Source organism: Trachemys scripta, chromosome 2 (genome assembly GCF_013100865.1).
Source record: "Trachemys scripta elegans isolate TJP31775 chromosome 2, CAS_Tse_1.0, whole genome shotgun sequence".
NCBI classification, from domain to species: Eukaryota; Metazoa; Chordata; order Testudines; family Emydidae; genus Trachemys; species Trachemys scripta.
The window spans coordinates 198,625,646-198,643,194 of record NC_048299.1 but is presented as its reverse complement, the minus strand read 5'-3'; the positions used below and the strand labels follow the sequence as shown (position 1 = coordinate 198,643,194).

General features: G+C 44.8%; 1 long non-coding RNA gene across 1 annotated transcript in view; it reads right to left on the bottom strand.

Annotated features, from left to right (window-relative positions):
• Window positions 1-16,132: 16,132 nt before the first annotated feature.
• Window positions 16,133-17,549, bottom strand: part of LOC117873366 — a 36,086-nt gene continuing 34,669 nt past the window's right edge. Inside the window, exon 4 of the long non-coding RNA XR_004644701.1 lies at window positions 16,133-16,267. This is a non-coding gene — a long non-coding RNA (uncharacterized LOC117873366). The remainder of the gene's footprint in view (window positions 16,268-17,549) is intronic.

Here is a 17,549-nt window from a genome sequence, read left to right as displayed (position 1 = left end):
CTGCAATTGGCCGAACCTGCAGACGCTGCAGGTAAACAAACCATCCTTGCCCATCTCGTTTTTTTTTTTCCTCCGCCGGCGGCTTTCTTTTTTTTTTCTCCGCCCGCGGCTCTGGGGCTGTGAGCACAGGTGTGTATTTGGCGAGGTTTACACCTGGCCCGGACACCTGCCCCTTCTGCGGCGTGAGGGAGACCCTGAAGCACGTTTACTTGGAGTGTGTCAGGTTGCAGCCTCTATACCGGTTCCTCACGAATATTCTGTTATGTTTTTGGCTGCACTTTTCCCCTCACCTCCTTCTCTATGCACTCCCTATCTGTGACCCCACAAAGTCACGGGACCTCCTGGTCAACTTCCTCTTTGCCCCGGGTAAAACGGCCATATATAAAACCAGGGAGAGGAGGTTGGCCGATGGAGACTCCTGTGACTGTGGGGCCTGTTTCCAATCCTCTGTCCGTTCACGTATCCGGGCAGAGTTCCTCTGGGCGGCGTCCACTGGCTCCCTTGGTGCCTTTGAGGAACAGTGGGCGCTGTCCAGGGTTCTCTGCTCAGTGTCCCCGTCAGGTTCCCTTCTTTTGACCCTGTGACTGCACTCCTATCCCTGTTATTTCATTAGTTGTCCCCAAAATCAGTTGGTTTCCAGGTCCTGTATATCCTCCACTAAGGCTCGGGGGGGACCTTTTAGCAGTGGGCAGGCTTCTACCCGCCCACTTCCTGGAACCCAATAGGTACAAACCCCCCCCCCCCCCCCCTCCAAAGATCCCCCCCCCGGGGGGGGGGGGGTTTGGGTCCCACTGTAGCCCTTTCAGATCCCCCATGGGATCCCAGGTTTGTCTGGGGCCTCCTTGCCCCTGACAGTCCCCTCTTTTGGGCCTTGGTCGTCACCACCCCCTCCTTCAGGGCAGTCTCTGACCTGGCCTGGTCCTCCGGCCTCCCCATCCTTTTCTAGGGGCTAGGCCGCTTTCCCTGGCGCCCCTTCTGGCAGAGGAGGCACAGCCAGTGCCCAGCCCTGACCACCTCAGGGCTAGCCCGGGCCCTGCGAGTTCCATGAGGGCACTCCCTCTTCCTGTGCCCCGGCTCCCCACAGGCCCAACAAGTTTGGTGCTCCCCTGTTAACTTCACAGGGGGCACTCTCACAGTTCCATAGTGTGTCTCTGGCATAGCCCTCCCTTCAGGGCTCGCCTGGGCCCTGTGAGTTCCATGGGGGCACTCCCTCTTCATGTGCCCTGGTTCCCCACAGGCCCAACAATTCCTCGGCCTTGACTCCGGCCTCTTGCCCAAGGTGCCTGGGCCACAATGAGGTCCATGTGCCCTCCCCAGCAGAAGCTGAAGCACCCCTGCTTACTGCTCAGCAAGCCAGGCCACACAGGCTCTCCAGTAATAGTCCATCTTCATTTTCTCCACCGTTCGTTCCTCAACTTCCCGATTCGAGCAATCGTCCCACAGTCCGTGCCCTGCCCCTTGTATCAGGGGCGGACCGCTATGCCCACATTCTCCATCACGTGTAAGCGTATGCGGGACTCACCCCTGCGGTGCCTCCTGCTGGTCATCTTGGAAATTAGCTCTTCTCCAGCCTCCGGAACGCCCTCTGCAGGCCAGTGTCCCACTGCTGCTTGGCCCCCATGTCCCTCCCTGGACTCTGGTGCCCTGTTCTCTGGGGTGCTGCCCCCTGGCAGTAACCCCTTTCTCTCAGGGTCTCCCCTTCCCAGGGAACCCCCACCCACTATCCCCACCTCGCCTCAGAATAAGGCCACTGCCAGTCCTCGTCTAGCCCCACGCCCTGGGGCAGACTGCAGTATCAGCCTACTCATCACTGGCAAGGTTGGGTTTGGACCTGCTGCCTTGGCTTACCCCTGGGCTACCCTCTGCAACCCCAGTACCCCTTGGCCTTCTGCTAGGCTGCAGCCTGAGGCTTTCAAGGCTGGAGCTCCCCAGCAACTCAGCCTGTCCCCAGCCCTGCTCCATTCAGGTACTCTGTCTCTAGCTCCCTGCAGCCAGGCCCTTCTCTCTCTGCATTCAGAGAGAGACTATGTCCTTGCTCCTGGCTCCCAACCTTTATAGGGCCAGCTGGGCCCTGACTGGGGCGTGGCCCAGCTGCGGCTGCTTCCCCAATCAGCCCAGCATTCAGAGCTGCAGCCCTCTCCAGGGCTGCTTTTACCCCTGCAACCCTCTTTAAGGGTTGATTTCAAGCCCTTCAGGGCAGGAGCAGGTGACTACCATGTTACAGCTGTGTTTTATTATTTGTTTTTATTACTGATTTGGCTAATATTTGCAAAGACATGATACCTAGACTACTGTCAAAAAATCTACATTGTTATGTGGATGTATTCTATCAACTTTTTAGAATGCATGCCTCTCTGTTGATTTATGTACAAATGAACATGTTAAATAACTTTAGATGTGTATGTGCAATACAATATAGTGCACGGTTTGTTCTAAACAGAAATCTAAATGAAATCCATAGGGCCTTTCACATTTATTATAAGGCCACTTTACACCTCTCTGGCAGGGTAAAGTAGCCTTGAAGCGTTCAAAATTTAGGCCTGGTCTACACTTCAGGATTAGGTCAGTGTGTGTTGACCTAGCTGTAGTAGTATCTTCACTTAAATTTGGCTCCCGCTGATGTAAGTACCTCTCTATGCCGATTTTGTAACATCCGCTCCCCGAGCAGCGTAGGGTCATGGTTGATGTAATTAGGTCAACAGCAACTGCATTGCTTACATCGACTGTTACTGGCTTTCTGGAGCCGTCACACAATGCCCCACATTGACAATACAACTGATATAATGGCCCTGTCCTGGGGAGGACGCACACCGCCGACATGAGCCAAGTGCGCACACACACACGCAATTTTATAACTGCAGTGGCTGTATGCCAATGTAAGTTACTTTTGTAGTGTAGACACAGCCTTACATTTGCACTCTTTACAGTGCCAGAACAGTGTAAAGTTGTGTTAATATGACCGTGAAACAGGACCACAAGGTTTTTGTTAACTAGCCATCAACTGCTGAATAATTAACAATTAATATTTTAATGACAATATACATTTTCAAGTTCGATTCTACTTTTCTTGGTATGTACATTAGTATATCTTTGATAAGCACACCTTTAAATGTAATTAACTTCTTTGAGTTTTTCTTGAAAGGTTGTTTAGCTATTATTCATGACCATTTTATCTGCACTGTCTATAAAAACAAAATTAAAAAACCTCCAGTTTTTGAATATATGGCGAGTTGGAGTTACAGTTTTTTGACATCAGAGACACAATTCTGCTTTATGATTGGCCCAGTAGCCCTGTGGTTACCACTTCATGCTACCTTGTAGAAACTAAGTTCCATTTATTAGCCCTGTCACCAACTTAGCAGCTGCTGAACACACTGCAGAGCTAGCATGCACAGTCCTTGTAAGGGTGGTTCATTCTTGTGGTTTTGCTAAAAACACCAGTGGTCCAATCTAGCTTTCCTTGGCCAAGTAAAATTATTGCTAGTTGGGGGCTTGAGGAAAAAGAGATGAATTTCTCTGATGAAGAGGCAGGAAAAGGCCTACTTTATGATCACAACAAGAACAAAATTATTGATCCATATGCACTCTTTTCTCAGTTTTCTTTCTGTTTCTTGGAGAGAAACAACTATTTGAACTTTTACCTTACTCAATCTCTTTGAATAAAATTGTTCTGTTTTTGCTTTTCTTTCAAGATATATTTTTTCTGCCTTTTAGGCAGCCATCTAGTCTGAGGATCTTGACTGAAATCATGAAATCATCTCTTTGCCAACAGTTCTAAGCTTCTGTCTATACCAGATATTATGGAGTCAGCCAAGAAATGTTTGTCTTTTCCCAGACTGATAGCACTGACAGTTTGTGTTATCTTTGAGTCAAAGATGCTTATATATAGTCTCACTCAGCCTCTTTAATCTGAAAACAATGGAAGCGTGGTGCTGTTCTGAGCATTGTTTGCAGCTGCTCTGTGAATGCCACCAGTAATCTTCAATTGGTTCTCACTATGTCACACAGCAATCTGACCTAAAAGAAATCATCATGTTCTCTGCAGCACATAAATGAGAAACAGGTTGTCCTGGCAGTCAGACAAAAGCTATTGTTCTGAAATCAAGCCAAGTTTCTGAATGGCTGTGCTACTGCCAAAATCATACAGAAAATTTACATTCCCAAACATATCTCAGATCCTGTTCCTGGTGAGGATGTCTCCCTGTTCTTAACCTATATGCTGTGCTGGTCCTTAACCTTCACTTCATCCATTGTAGCAATTAATCTATTCTGTTCTGTTCTACTGCATTTGTCAGGTGTGCTCTTTAAAACAAAAATAATCTTAAGCATCAGAAATATCTTTTATACAATTTTAACTCCTTAGAAGTACTATGTAAGCATTAAATATTGCTTTGGCAACAGTTCAGAAAGACTTAGAATATGACCTCAATAAAGGTGGACCACTAACTTTTTTGAAAAGTATTTTGTACTAGAACTAGGGCATGGTTAGTGCATCAAAATGATTAGGAGACAGATTAGCTAGCTAGCTAGATAGATAGACAAGGGATAGGCACTACTGTTAAAGATCCTTCTATTTTCATCAAGACATAGTGAGTGATACTACTAGAAATGTTAGTCTGTCAAACTGGTACATATCTTTAAGGGTGCCCTGCCTAGAAAGATGGATGGATGATTTTAAATTAAAGGAGATATCCTATCTCCTAGAAGGGACCTTGAAAGGTCATCAAGTCCAGCCCCCTGCCTTCATTAGCAGGACCAAGTACTGATTTTGCCCCAGATCCCTAAGTGGCCCCCTCAAGGATTGAACTCATAACCCTGGGTTTAGCAGCAGGCCAAAGCTCAAACCACTGAGCTATCCCTCCCCTTCTTGGAGCAACCCTCTTCTAAAAGTCATTGGTCCCAAACATAGCATTTTTGTTATGAAGCAAGAACGCTTGTGAGAGTAAATAATGGCTGGATAGTGACACTAGTAACAATGGATAAAATGCATCCTGTTTTTTAAATCAATGGATTTACACCAGGGACAGAATGTCTAGTGTAATGAACACTTGTTAGTAAGAACCAAAATAATGTTTTTGAATAGAGAATTAAGCTGATAACTAAATACAACCATTAGGGTTTGAGTCTGTGACAGGTCTTACCAAACCCTCAGTCATGATATACAGGTTAATTTATGCTGACAGAGTCAAAGTGCTGAGCAAAAACAAAACTGACACTAATGACCCAAGATTTTCCAATTAATAGCACAATAGTGCGAACTATGGGCCATGTGGGCTACAAGCCAGTGCAGTCACTAATAGTGTATTTCTCCAGTTTATTTCTTCTGCAGGGTCTAACCTCAAGGGAGCAACCTTCAGAAGGTAAGCTGTATAATTCAGTCTCTCAAGAGATATCAATCTGATGTGGCAAGGACAAGCACATACTAGTGAGATTGCACCATAATGCAGGCTTGGGATGATGAGCAGTGGCTACAGAACTTTTGGATGTGCAAGGCCACCTTCCTGGATCTGTGTGCTAAGCTCACCCCCATCTCCAGTGCAGGGACACCAGAATGAGAACTGCATTGACAGTGGAGAAGTGAATGGTGATTGCACTGTGGAAATTTGCAGTGACAGATTGCTTCTAGTCAGTGGGAAATGATTTTGGAGTTGGAAAATCCACTGTGCGGGGTGTTGTCATGCAAGTGTGCAGGGATATTAATCATTTCCTGCTATGCAGGACTGTGAATCTTGGCAATATGCAGGACATAATGGATGGATTTGTAGTAGTGGGGTTCCCAAACTGTAGTGGGGTGATAGATAGCATGCATAGCCCTACGTTGGCACTAGATCATCTTGCCATGGAGCACATCAACAAAAAAAGCTCCTTTTCTATGGTTATGCCAGTACTGGTGGATCACTGGGGAACATCAGTGTGGGTTGGTCAGGGAAGATGCATGATGCTCTCATCTTTAAGAACACAGGATTGTTCAGAATGCTGCAAGCAGGGACTTTCTTTCCTGACTGTCAGATTACCACTGGTGATGTTGACCTGCCAGTAGTGATCCTGGGGGACCCAACCTACCTCTTCCTGCCCTGGCTCATGAAGACTTACACCAGCCACTTGACAGCACCAAAGTAAGAGACAACAACTGGCTCAGAAGGTGCAGAATGACAGTTGAATGTGCTTTGGGTAGATTGAAGAGGCATTGGTGGTGTTTACTCACAAGATTGGGATATTTTTCTCAGTGAAATCCAACAGTTATAGCTGTCTACTGTTTCCTGCACCATATCTAAGCAAAGGGGGAAAAGATGCCAGCGGGGTGGAGGTGAAGTGGCTGTCTGCTGAATTTGAACAGCCAGACACAGGGGCTATTAGAAGAGCTCAACATGGAACTGTATGGCTCAGGGATGCTTTGAAAGAGCACTTTAACAGCGAGCCATAGTAATGTGGACTGTGCTCTACCTGGCCCTGCAGTCTGGAGGTTGTTAGGAATTGTGTGGTGCTTGATGCACATCTATGAATACAACACTGACAATGCACCTTCTAATTTTTTGTTGCTTGCTGTACATTTATGATTATTACATTGTGTTTGTAGCTGATCTTCTGAGGTGTGTCAAAGTGCACAATCACAAGTAATTAGGTGCTTTCAGTATCGCCAGCCATTCTACAGCATATGTTGGGAACTAATATGGATGAATTACTTTCCAAACAACAGAGTTTTATTGATTAACAAAAACACTTCAAAAATTCTGTGCAAGTTAGAGCAAATACATTAAAACGTTAACACATTTATGGAAAAGAGCTTAAAGATGGAAAAGGAATATTCATGTCCATTTTAGCTACACAGACCTCAACCGTGGCTCTCAGAGGTCAGCGTATATGAAGCTGTGGTTGTCCCTAAGGGTGTGGATGGTGTGGAGTGATAGGAGTAGGGATGTGGCCCCTGAGGCCACATGGAATGTTGGGGGGGAGGGTAATAGGGAGGTGCTGTACTGCAGTTCTCCATGGATTACAAAGGTAGGTGAGCCCAGGATTGTTGAACCTTGTAGGTCCACAAGAGTCTGAAGCATCTGTTTGCTGCCGAAGAAGCCTCATTACATCCTGGTGCATCTTTCTCTTCTCCATATAATGTGCAATATTCATCCTCCAGGCCCCCAGTTCATGGTCTGATGCAGCAATGGCTTGCAGGATCTGCCTGTGTCCTCTTATTTCTCCTTCTTATCTGGCTCAGGTGTTCCACACGTGTGCAGGGGGAGCCCTTCCAGGCCGCAATGGCAGTAGCTACAGATAAAAGACACAGAGGGTACCATCCTCAGTATAGTCACACTGTAAAGTGGAAGTTAAGATTCAGAACGCCCTTCCCTTGCTCACCTAAAGTTTTACACAAGATATGCATATTGATATGCTTCAGAGTCCTTGTGCATAGTGTGCCTCACAGCTCCAGCTATAGTGAGTATGGCCTGCCAGGGGTGAGGGAAATGAGGAGGGAATTGATCAGTTGCATGAAACTACGGGTGATGGGCAATAGCACTGAATACTGGCACTGTTTTCCACAGGAGGTGGTGATTTTAGCTGATACCTCACTCCAGAGGATAACAAAGGCACAGAGAGCACAGCTGCTGCTGGGGTCTCAAAGCTGTCCTGGGGCCTGTATGCTGCTAGCCTATTTATTGCACTGGTGACTGTCAAAGTTATCACCATCTGGCATGGGAAAGTGTCCTACAGTAGAGGAAGAAATAAGGCTGCCATCCATGGAAACCTTCAGGAGGAGATTGCAGAGGACCTTCCTAAACATTTCATCGAGATCTCCCAGGAGGATTCTAGGGACTTCCCTGCGTACATAAACAAACTGCTCTGCATATCCCCCTCCATCCCTTTGCCTCCTAACTCTAAAACGGAATAAAAAGCAGATAACAACTCTACCTCTCTTTGTTGTACTGATACTTCTGCTAATACCAGTAAATTAATGAAAAGTTGACAACTGTGTCCTGCTATGCTGGAGGTGCCATCACTGTAATGGGAAATAAATTTACCCACTTATCTGAGATTCCTTCCCCTGCATCAGGCAAGCCTGTGCTTGACTGCCAAGACTGAGTGGACTGTGGTGAAGTCTCAAAGAAGTCCTGGCTTGTAGCACAGCTGGACCCCCTGGTCACCTGTTCCCCATCCACCTCCTCCTTGCCCTCACCATTCATGCCAGAGGCCTGTGACTTAGGGTCCTCAGAGGGATCTGTGGTAGTGTGCAGGATAGTAGTTGAGTCTCCACCAAGTATGGATGCTCCTCTTTATAAAAGCATCAGGTTTGCAGCTCGGCACCAGACTGACTGTTGGCTTCCCTGGCCTTCTGATATGCCTGCCGCAATTCCTTTGTTTTCACATGGCGCTGCTGCTAATCCCGGTCATACTCCTTCTCTTCCAATCTGCTTGTGGATGTGCACATTTCTATGTCTGGTCTGTAGTTGTGCCTGAACATCCTCTTCTCCCCACAGCCTCAGGAGCTCCATATCTCCTGTCTACTCGAAGACGGAGCGGATTTGGAGCATGTAGCCAGCATGGTCAGCTGGGCAGTTGCACACAACAATGGAGAGCTACTGTGCACTCTCTAACCTGGACAATCAGGGAAAAGGCATTTCAAAAAATCATGGGGCTTTAAGGGGGCCCCTTTCTGGTCTCTGTGACCTCTGCGCAGTGGAGTTCATAATTGTGACTAGAGCAGTCAGCATCAGGTATTGTGGGATAGCTGCTGGAGGATGGTTAAGATCAACGTAGGTAATAGTGTCTACATTCACGCTGTATCAACCTTGGTATATCAACCATTGCTCAACACCACTTGGGGAGGTGGTGTTACTGTGTTGGCGTAATGGAGAGCTTACATCAGTGGAAGACAAATTTAGGTGTAGACACATGCACAACTAGGTCAACACAAGGCAGCTTACATCAACCTAACTTTGTTGTGGAGACGAGACCTAAGTGTTCAGTTCGGTCGGTCAATTTCTCCCAGTGCTTTCAACTCCCAAAGAGGGTGGAATCCAAGGCTCTGCTGCTAAAGCAGGCTTCAGAAAGCTGTTGCCACTCCTATCCAGCTCTCAACATCAGCTTTGCTTCTTGGTGCCACATACAGCTCATTCCCCCCTCTCCTGGGCTTCCAGTGTCATTTTAAACTGTTCCTCCACTGGAAACATGCTTTGCATCTGTTTGGGGGGGGGAGCTTCCCTAGACTAATATTGCTGTATTCCCCTCCCTGGTTCAATGTGGGGCCTGTAGACCCCCTCATAGTCCCTTCTACAAGTTTCAAAGAGAACTCCCTGACAATTGCCCTTTGAAAATTAGCCCTTCAGCCAGTTTTGATGAAACGTAAAACATTAGGGAAATGTTATTTTAAAATAAGGACCAGGATGATTTTTTCTGTCTTTCTTTTTTTACCCACAAAAAATTAGCAAGTCAATTCATTTTCATTGAGTACTTTAAATCATTTGTTTGTTTTTTGCAACTGCATCATGTGTGGAAAGGTAAGAAAAATCTGAAACCTGTAAATTTGTGTTGAAGGAGTTAAAAGAAAGAAACCATATAATTTGAAAAGTGGGTGAATCATGTTTTCTGTCAAAATAATCCCAATAATTCCCAGACTGACTTCACATCACATTTCAATCTATAAGAATTTTATTTCTTATCGTTATGAACCTCCAGAAACAGGGATTTAAGTTGAAATATATTCTCAACTTCATATAGCACTGCTACCAATATTACTATAATAAATTATTGTTTGCAGTGTTGTAGCCATGTTGGTCCCAGGATATTAGCAAGATAGGGTGAATGAGGAAATTTCTGTTGGTGAAAGAGACCTGAAGACAGGCTCTGTATAAGCTCAAAAGCTTGTCTCTTTCATCAACAGAAGTTGGTCCAATAAAAGATATTACCTCTCCTGCCTTGTCTCTAATAGATAATAGTTCTAATCATTTTAAAATATGTTCAAAAGTGTTTTTAAATAATGTTTTATTATTATTATTACCAGCGGTTATAATTTCCAAGAGGGCTTCTGTCAACATAGGCACCTTTGTTGAGGAGAGTGGTGTTCCTACACCAACAGGAAAACCCCTTCTGTTGGTGTAGGCTGCATCTACACTATGGGGCTATGTCAGCGTAGCTATGTTGGTATAGTCTCCATAGTATAAAACTATCCTAATTCATACCTGATTGGTTTAGCCACTACTGTTCTTATGGGTCATCTTCACCACCTTCTACCTCATTCAGAATCCATGAGCCCAGGCTTCACGGATCCCCGGGCCTTTGATACCGGTCATCAGGTGTACCCAGTATTACCAGCCAGCTAGTAATGATGAACTTAGACTGTGTTTGGAGTAACTCCTCCCTTACTCCTTCACTTCAAGGCCCAAGTAAAGCTCGGCTACCACCAGCAACTAACCAGGAGCCTGGGAGCACGTGTAACTCCTTCACATCACACTCTGTAATAACAAGAACTCATTGTCATTGGCTACACCTCTGCCTCTATTTGTCTCACTTAGTTCCACCTCTTCTGCCAAACCACATCCCTTTCTGTTCCAAAAGGGCAGTTCCCCTGTACCATTGTCTGCTTGTTTGACATACCTTATGCTGATTGGTTGGGCTAATGGGCCCAGTGAAAGAGCTGGGGCCTGGAAATAACTCGTCACCCAGCTATTCAATCCTCCACCTGCAGTGGTGCAACATCACAACTTCCCTTTAACTATCTGTGCACTAGATTGGGAACCCCTTATTAATATTGGTGAGTAACTGTTCAATGTGAGTAAGAGAGTCACAATCTGACTCTTTATGATTAGGCTCTGAACTGTGAAGGAATGGTAGTGAGGTCTTCATATCAGTCATCAATACATATTTATTGTGTTTTATCTAGAGAGTTAATTACTGCACGGTCTTAATCATAGAAGCGTAGAACAGGAAAGACCCTTAAGAGGTCTTCTAGTCCAGTCCTCTGCACTCAAGGCAGGACTAAGTATTATCTAGACCAGTGATTCTCATCCTTTTTCTTTCTGAGGCCCTCACAACATGCTATAAAAACTCCATGGCCCACCTGTGCCACAACAACTTATTTTCTGCATATAAAAGCCAGGATCAGCATTAGGGTGTAACAAGCAGGGCAATTTCCTGTGGCTCCACACCACAGGAGCCCCCGCAAAGTTACATTGTTCAAGCTTCAGCTTCAGCCCTGGGTGGCAGGGCTCAGGGCTTCAGCCCTATGTGGTGGGGCTTTGGCTTTCTGCCTTGGGCCCCAGCAAATCTAATGCTGTCCCTGCTTGGTGGGCTCCGAGAAACCTGCTCAAGGACCCCCAGGGGACCCTGGACTCCTGGTTGAGAGCCACTGATCTAGACCAATGGTCCCCAAACTTTTCAGGGTGATGTCCCTCCTTACCGCTGTCTGTGCCCCCTAGGGGAACACAGGCAGTGATAAGGGGACCAACAGAGCCCTGTTTGGAGGATGTGGCTGGGGGTGGGGCTGGAGCAGAGCTGGGGGCAGAGCAGGGTTGTGTGATGCTCCCTCCCCACTTCCCATGGGGGTTGGCCTGGGTTCTGCCACCCCCAGCATTCCCCCACATCCCTCTGACAGGTGTTTGTCTAACCTGTTCTTAGAAATCTCCAATGATAGAGATTCCACAACCTCCCTAGGCAATTTATTCCAGTGGTCAGTTACTCTGACAATTAGGAAGTTTTTCCTAATGTCCAACTGTAGCATGGCAATGACTCACCAGTGGTGAGTCCTGCTGGTTATCCTGGGAATTAGCTGTTTCCAGCTCCAGAGCACCCTCTGCAGGCCGGTGTCTTGCCTTTCACTGGCCCCATGTCCCTCCCAGACCCCAGTGCCCCTTTGCCCAGGGGTTCTGCCCCAGCAGTACCCCTACAGCTGTCTGGGTCTGCCCTCCCTGGGGAACCCCCAACCCTCTACCCCACCACTCTCTATGGCCACTTGCCATCAACTAGCCCCCATTCCCTTGGGCAGACTGCAGTGTAAACACCACTCAACACCAAGAGGGGTTTGGATCTGCTGCCTTTGCCTATCCCTGGACCTGCAACCCCAATAACTGCAGGCTAGGGGTTTTCCAGCCTGGAGCACCCCAGCCCTGCTCCACTCAGGCACCCTATTGCTCTCAGGCAGTCAGACCCTTCTCTCTTGCAAGCTAAAGAGAGACTGACTTAGGCCTGGTCCCCACTAAGCCCCCACTTCGGACTAAGGTACGCAAATTCAGCTACGTTAATAACGTAGCTGAATTCGAAATACCTTAGTCCGAACTTACCGCGGGTCCAGACGTGGCAGGGAGGCTCCCCCGTCGATGCCGCATACTCCTCTCGCCGAGCTGGAGTACCGGCGTCGACGGCGAGCACTTCCGGGATCGATTTATCACGTCTAAACCAGACACGATAAATCGATCCCAGAACATTGATTGCCTGCCGCCGGACCCTCCGGTAAGTGTAGATGTACCCTTAGTGCCTGCCTAGCAGCCCTTTTATAGAACCAGCTGAGGCCTGATTGGGCCATGGCCCCACCTGTGGCTATTTCCTCCAATCAGCCTATTCTTACTAGTTCCCTGCCACAGCCCACTCCCAGGGCTGTTTTAAGCCCTTCAGGGCAGAAGCGGGGTTACTGCCTCGCTACACCAACCTTGTCCTATCCTCAGAGGGTAACAAGAACAATTTTTCTCCCTCCTCCTTGTAACAACTTTTTATGTACTTGGAAACTGTTATCATGTTCCTCCTCAGTCTTCTCTTCTCCAGACTAAACAAATCCAATTTTTCAAGCTTCCCTCATAGGTCATGTTTTCTAGACCTTTAATCATTTTTGTTTCTCTTCTCTGGACTTTCTCCAATTTGTCCACATCCTTCCTGAAATGTGGCACTCAGAACTGGACACAATACTTCAGCTGGGACCTAATCAGCACAGAGTACAGCAGAAGAATTACTTCTTATGTCTTGCTTACAACACTCCTAATACATCCCAGAATTATGTTTGTTTGTTTTTTACAACAGAGTTACACTGTTGACTCATATTTAGCTTGTGATCCACTATTTGTCCTTATTGAATTTCATCCTATTTTCTTCAAACCATTTCTCCAGTTTCTCCAGATCATTTTGAATTTTAATCCTATCCTCCAAAGCACTTGTAATAATAAATAGATCTAAAATTGTTAATGTTTAATAAAACATCTAAAATTAAATTACTTTTATGTCCTTATTCCCACTGCTCCCATCAATTTATAGATGGAGGTAGGTTGTCTTTTCTAGAGTGATATTGTCCTTTTCATGTTTTCTTTCTTAAAGCTTAGCATTGCTCTTGATAACAACAGAGCTCCTACAAGCTGTTTAGTTTCAGTATTCAAAATTCAGTTTGAATGGTAAAGAGGAAGCTAATGATTAAATTGGAGACCAAATAAATTATGATAAATTATTGTAGTCTACACAGTCTTTAATGTATCTTGTGTACACAGCATGGAGAGTCACAAGTCTAATTTATTATATCGGTTCTTCAATAAAAGATATGGTATCTATTGGAAAAATTGGTTTCTTCTCTTAATAGGCATCAGCTGCTAATACTCACCCAGCAATATATCTGTTCTATTATTTGCTGGTTCCCAAGGTAAGCATCTATAATGAATAGAATGGAGCATCAAACCATTATTTATTTAACTCTCAGTGCTTATCCTTTTGGTGATTGAAGTTATTTCTCAAATAATATCATCAATGAATGGACCACAAAATTGATGTTTTTTTATAGAGGATGATCAGTTTTATTCATTTAATAAGCATTCAGGATTAAAATGATAAAAAACCTTAAAACTGTAATCAGAGCCAAAAGGCATTTTCGCAAATGTTGTACAAGTCACTTACCAATGGTAATGGGGAAAGAATGACAGAATAGCATACTGTTTGATAGGACTTTTATTGTGCGTACTAATGAAGTTCTAGCTATTATATCCGGAGTGTCTGCATAAACAGGATAGTTAGCAAACTGAACTGATTATATATGTATGATGAACTACAACTGTTGAGTGCACAGCCTTTGATACCATTGAATAAAATGTAGCTTTTGAGGCAGCAAGTGAAAATGGACTTGCTCAGCATGTCCTCTTGTTAAACTGAAGGGAGGGATGATTATTTAACAGTGAATGTAAAGGGGTTATGGCAGGAAATTGTAAGAAAGGATAAGCACAAAGTCAGAGACCAGACCAGCTATTTCATTTAGCCCTTCAAGCTCTTAAATCTAAAACAATAGGACCTTTGAAAGAAGAAGTAGAGTACTCTCCAAACTGAACAGGTTGTAACTAGAAAAAAGCAGCCATAAATTAGTGATAGTGTACAGTCATTCACTTAGGCTCAAATTTTTAAAAATATTTAGGCATTGCTGTGCTCAGCGTGGCAATAGCTAACTGATTTAGAAGCCTGGATCTCATTTTCAAAAGGGATTTCGACACTTAGGAGACAAAATCCCATTGACAGTTGATGGGATTTAAACTCTTAGATGCCTAAATCACTTTTGAAAATGAGAGTTAGGCTTGTTGACACTGCGCCACAGTGCAGACTATGGGGAGAGCACACCAAAGTGTTGCAATGTAACTGCCATATGTGGACGCTGCTGGCACAAACTAAAAGGTATCTAGTTTGTGTTAATGTAGTCTTCTTTCAAACAGAACTATGTTAATGCAAACTAGATATCTTTTAGTTTACACCAGCAGTGTCGACATGGGGTAGTTTGATCGCACCACTTTGGTACAGTCTGCAATTCACACACCCATAATCCGTGTCACAGTTGAAGGCAACTGCACCTGTATTCCCCCTCCATGGTCCACCAAGGACACCCATTCTCAGGCTTCCAGCTCTCCTGCCGTCACCTCTCCTGAGTGATAATGCCTGGATAAAATCGAATTCTCAAGTGAAATTCACTTCACCTACATTAAAAAAAATCCAGTAATCCAACTTTGCATAGGGCACTAGTGGTGGAAGTGGGGGGAAGAAAGTAGATTTAAAGCTAGCCTATGTGGCACTTGATGATTCTTCTTGCACAGAGGAATTTTCCAGTGGCATAGCTGGTCCTACACCAGGTCAAACTCAAATCCCCAGCAGAGGGAAAACCTTGGAATTGTGACAAGAACAGAATAGCCTGTTGTGGCTGCTCTAACATAAGGAGACTATGAGGTCGCTTTAAGTTTCATTGTGGGGGGAAATGGCCTAGAGATAGATCCAGGATTAGATGGCCTCAGGATGTTTTACAGCCACTTTAATTCCCACCCTTTTTGGCCCTGTGCTGAACAGAAGTTGGCCAGACCCAGGAACTGGCCCTTGAGCAGCTCTAAACAGGAAAGTAGTGAGAGTCAGTGGTTTGTTTGTTTGTTTGTTTAAGTGTAATGCAATTTAGTCTCTGAGGGATGCCCACAAAACTCTCCATTGGACAATATATGTGTTTATGCAGATCAGTGAGTGGCCCTAACATCCCTGTATGTGGAAGTATGGCTGTTACTCCACCACAAAGGTTGTTTGGTTTCTATTTTAGGGTATTCTTAGAAATCAGGGAACTGACCTATTGCCAAAGGGAAACACTTGACCCCCTTATTCCTGAGGATGTCCCAAAATGAATACAATTGCATCTCCAATACCCAAGTATGTCCTCCAATGGACACTCCTTGTTACTTGATACCTGACTCTTCGGGAACTCTTAAAATAGGTCTGTCCTGATCTCATGTATATCTTCTTTCCATCTGTCTTATTACAAGCTGTCTCTGTAGGCTAGTTATTCACTGCAGGAGAATGTTTAAAGAGAAGTTGAAATAGCAAATTGAGTCCCAAGCACACAAACTTCCACTTTTCAAAAGGAATCAAGTCAGAATGTAAAAGTCATATGTATTCATGCACAGCTATATTTATGAGGAAAGTATATTCTGCTCTCTCTGTATAGTCTAATCAGAAATGTGATCTCACTGTTGCATCTCAGCAGTAATAAAGATTTGACCTAACTGAGGCAGTATCATGCCAACCTACCAGATGTGACTGAAATCCTGTAATTCCTATTGCACTTTTGTTTTGACTTTCCATAAGTTATTAAACCCTAAAGGCCTGGTGGGCAAGGGTGTGGGAGAGAAGGGAGAATGGTACCTCCCCCTCCCTTTTTGCAGTCCACAGAGGAGTCGGATACAGTTGCAGACCCTGCTCTCTCCTTAGTGTGGTACAGTGTGCATGCCATTGCGAAAGCCTGGCATCTTCAGAAGTGATCCTGGAAGGTTCGATCTTAATGCCACTATCCACTCTGAGGAGTTATAAGGAAAGGCACAAAGGGACAAAAAAGCATTAGGAATGCGAGGTCACTTTTTGTTGTTGTTGCAATACAAGTTCTTCAAAATAGCAATCTCCAGATACTGCATTCCTACGATCTCCTCGGACTGGATTTTCCAATAAGACATGCAGGTTATTTAATGGGGTTCCATAATGACAAATATCTTCAAAGTCACACACATTCGGAAAAGGTCAAAGCTATTTAACCTTTGGTCACTATGACCTTCAAGGTGTTTTAGGTAGTTCTGTCTATATCCTTTAAATCCTTGGTCTCTCTCTGCTGAAATGGCTAACAATAGTGCAAATGCAGTGGGGAGTGAGATACAGACTATTTTTTTACATTCCTGTAACCTTTATTTGCCATGTGAGGACAAGACTCTTTGAATATTGAACTTCATATATTTTCCTTAGTACTGTACAGTACTCATATACCATTAGAGGTGCAACATAAATAAAACAGACACTTGGATTTAATAACCTAAAACAGGTCCAATAACTCAGTCAGACATCTTCAGCACCAAACTCCCATTCCAGTAGCCGGCTCACAATCATCCATGAGTCATCCTGTCATCCACAAAATCCTTGCTGTCATATGGTCTGGTAATGTCAGCCCAACCTGTCTTTGAAACCTGAGTTTGCTTTTTGTTCAAAATAGTATGCGTTAGACCTTCTAAAACCAGACACCTCTACCTGATTTATAGATAGATGGCCAAATTCTGGTTTCAGTTACACTTCAGCTACACAGTTGAAGACAGGTCTTCACATGGCTAGACAGACAAGGTGTAAGCAAGGGCAAAATTTGGACCTGAAGTGGCTAGTAAAAAAGATGATGAGAAACAAGGTGGGTGAGGTAATATCTTTTATTTGACCAATTTAAGTTGGTAAAAGAGACCAACTTTCAAGCTACACAGAGTTCTTCGGGTCTACAGCTAAATAGAAGGTGGAACAGATTGTTTAGCATAAGTAGCTAACACATATTCTAACAGATCATTCAAGGAGAAGTGGCCCATTAACACCCCGACAGTCATAGGACAAAAAAAGTGAGTTAATGGGTTTCAGATTGCTGTAATAAGCCGTAAATCCAGTGTCTTTATTAAGACCATGATTTTTAATGTCTAGTAAAGTTATGAATTTAAGCTCCCAGACTCGTCCTTTCAAGGTGTGCAGGTTTCCTTTGAGGACGTGGACGGAGAGGTCAGATATGAAGAGATTGTTTTGTGAAAAGGGTTCACCCCCATGTGTCAAGCTCTGGTTCC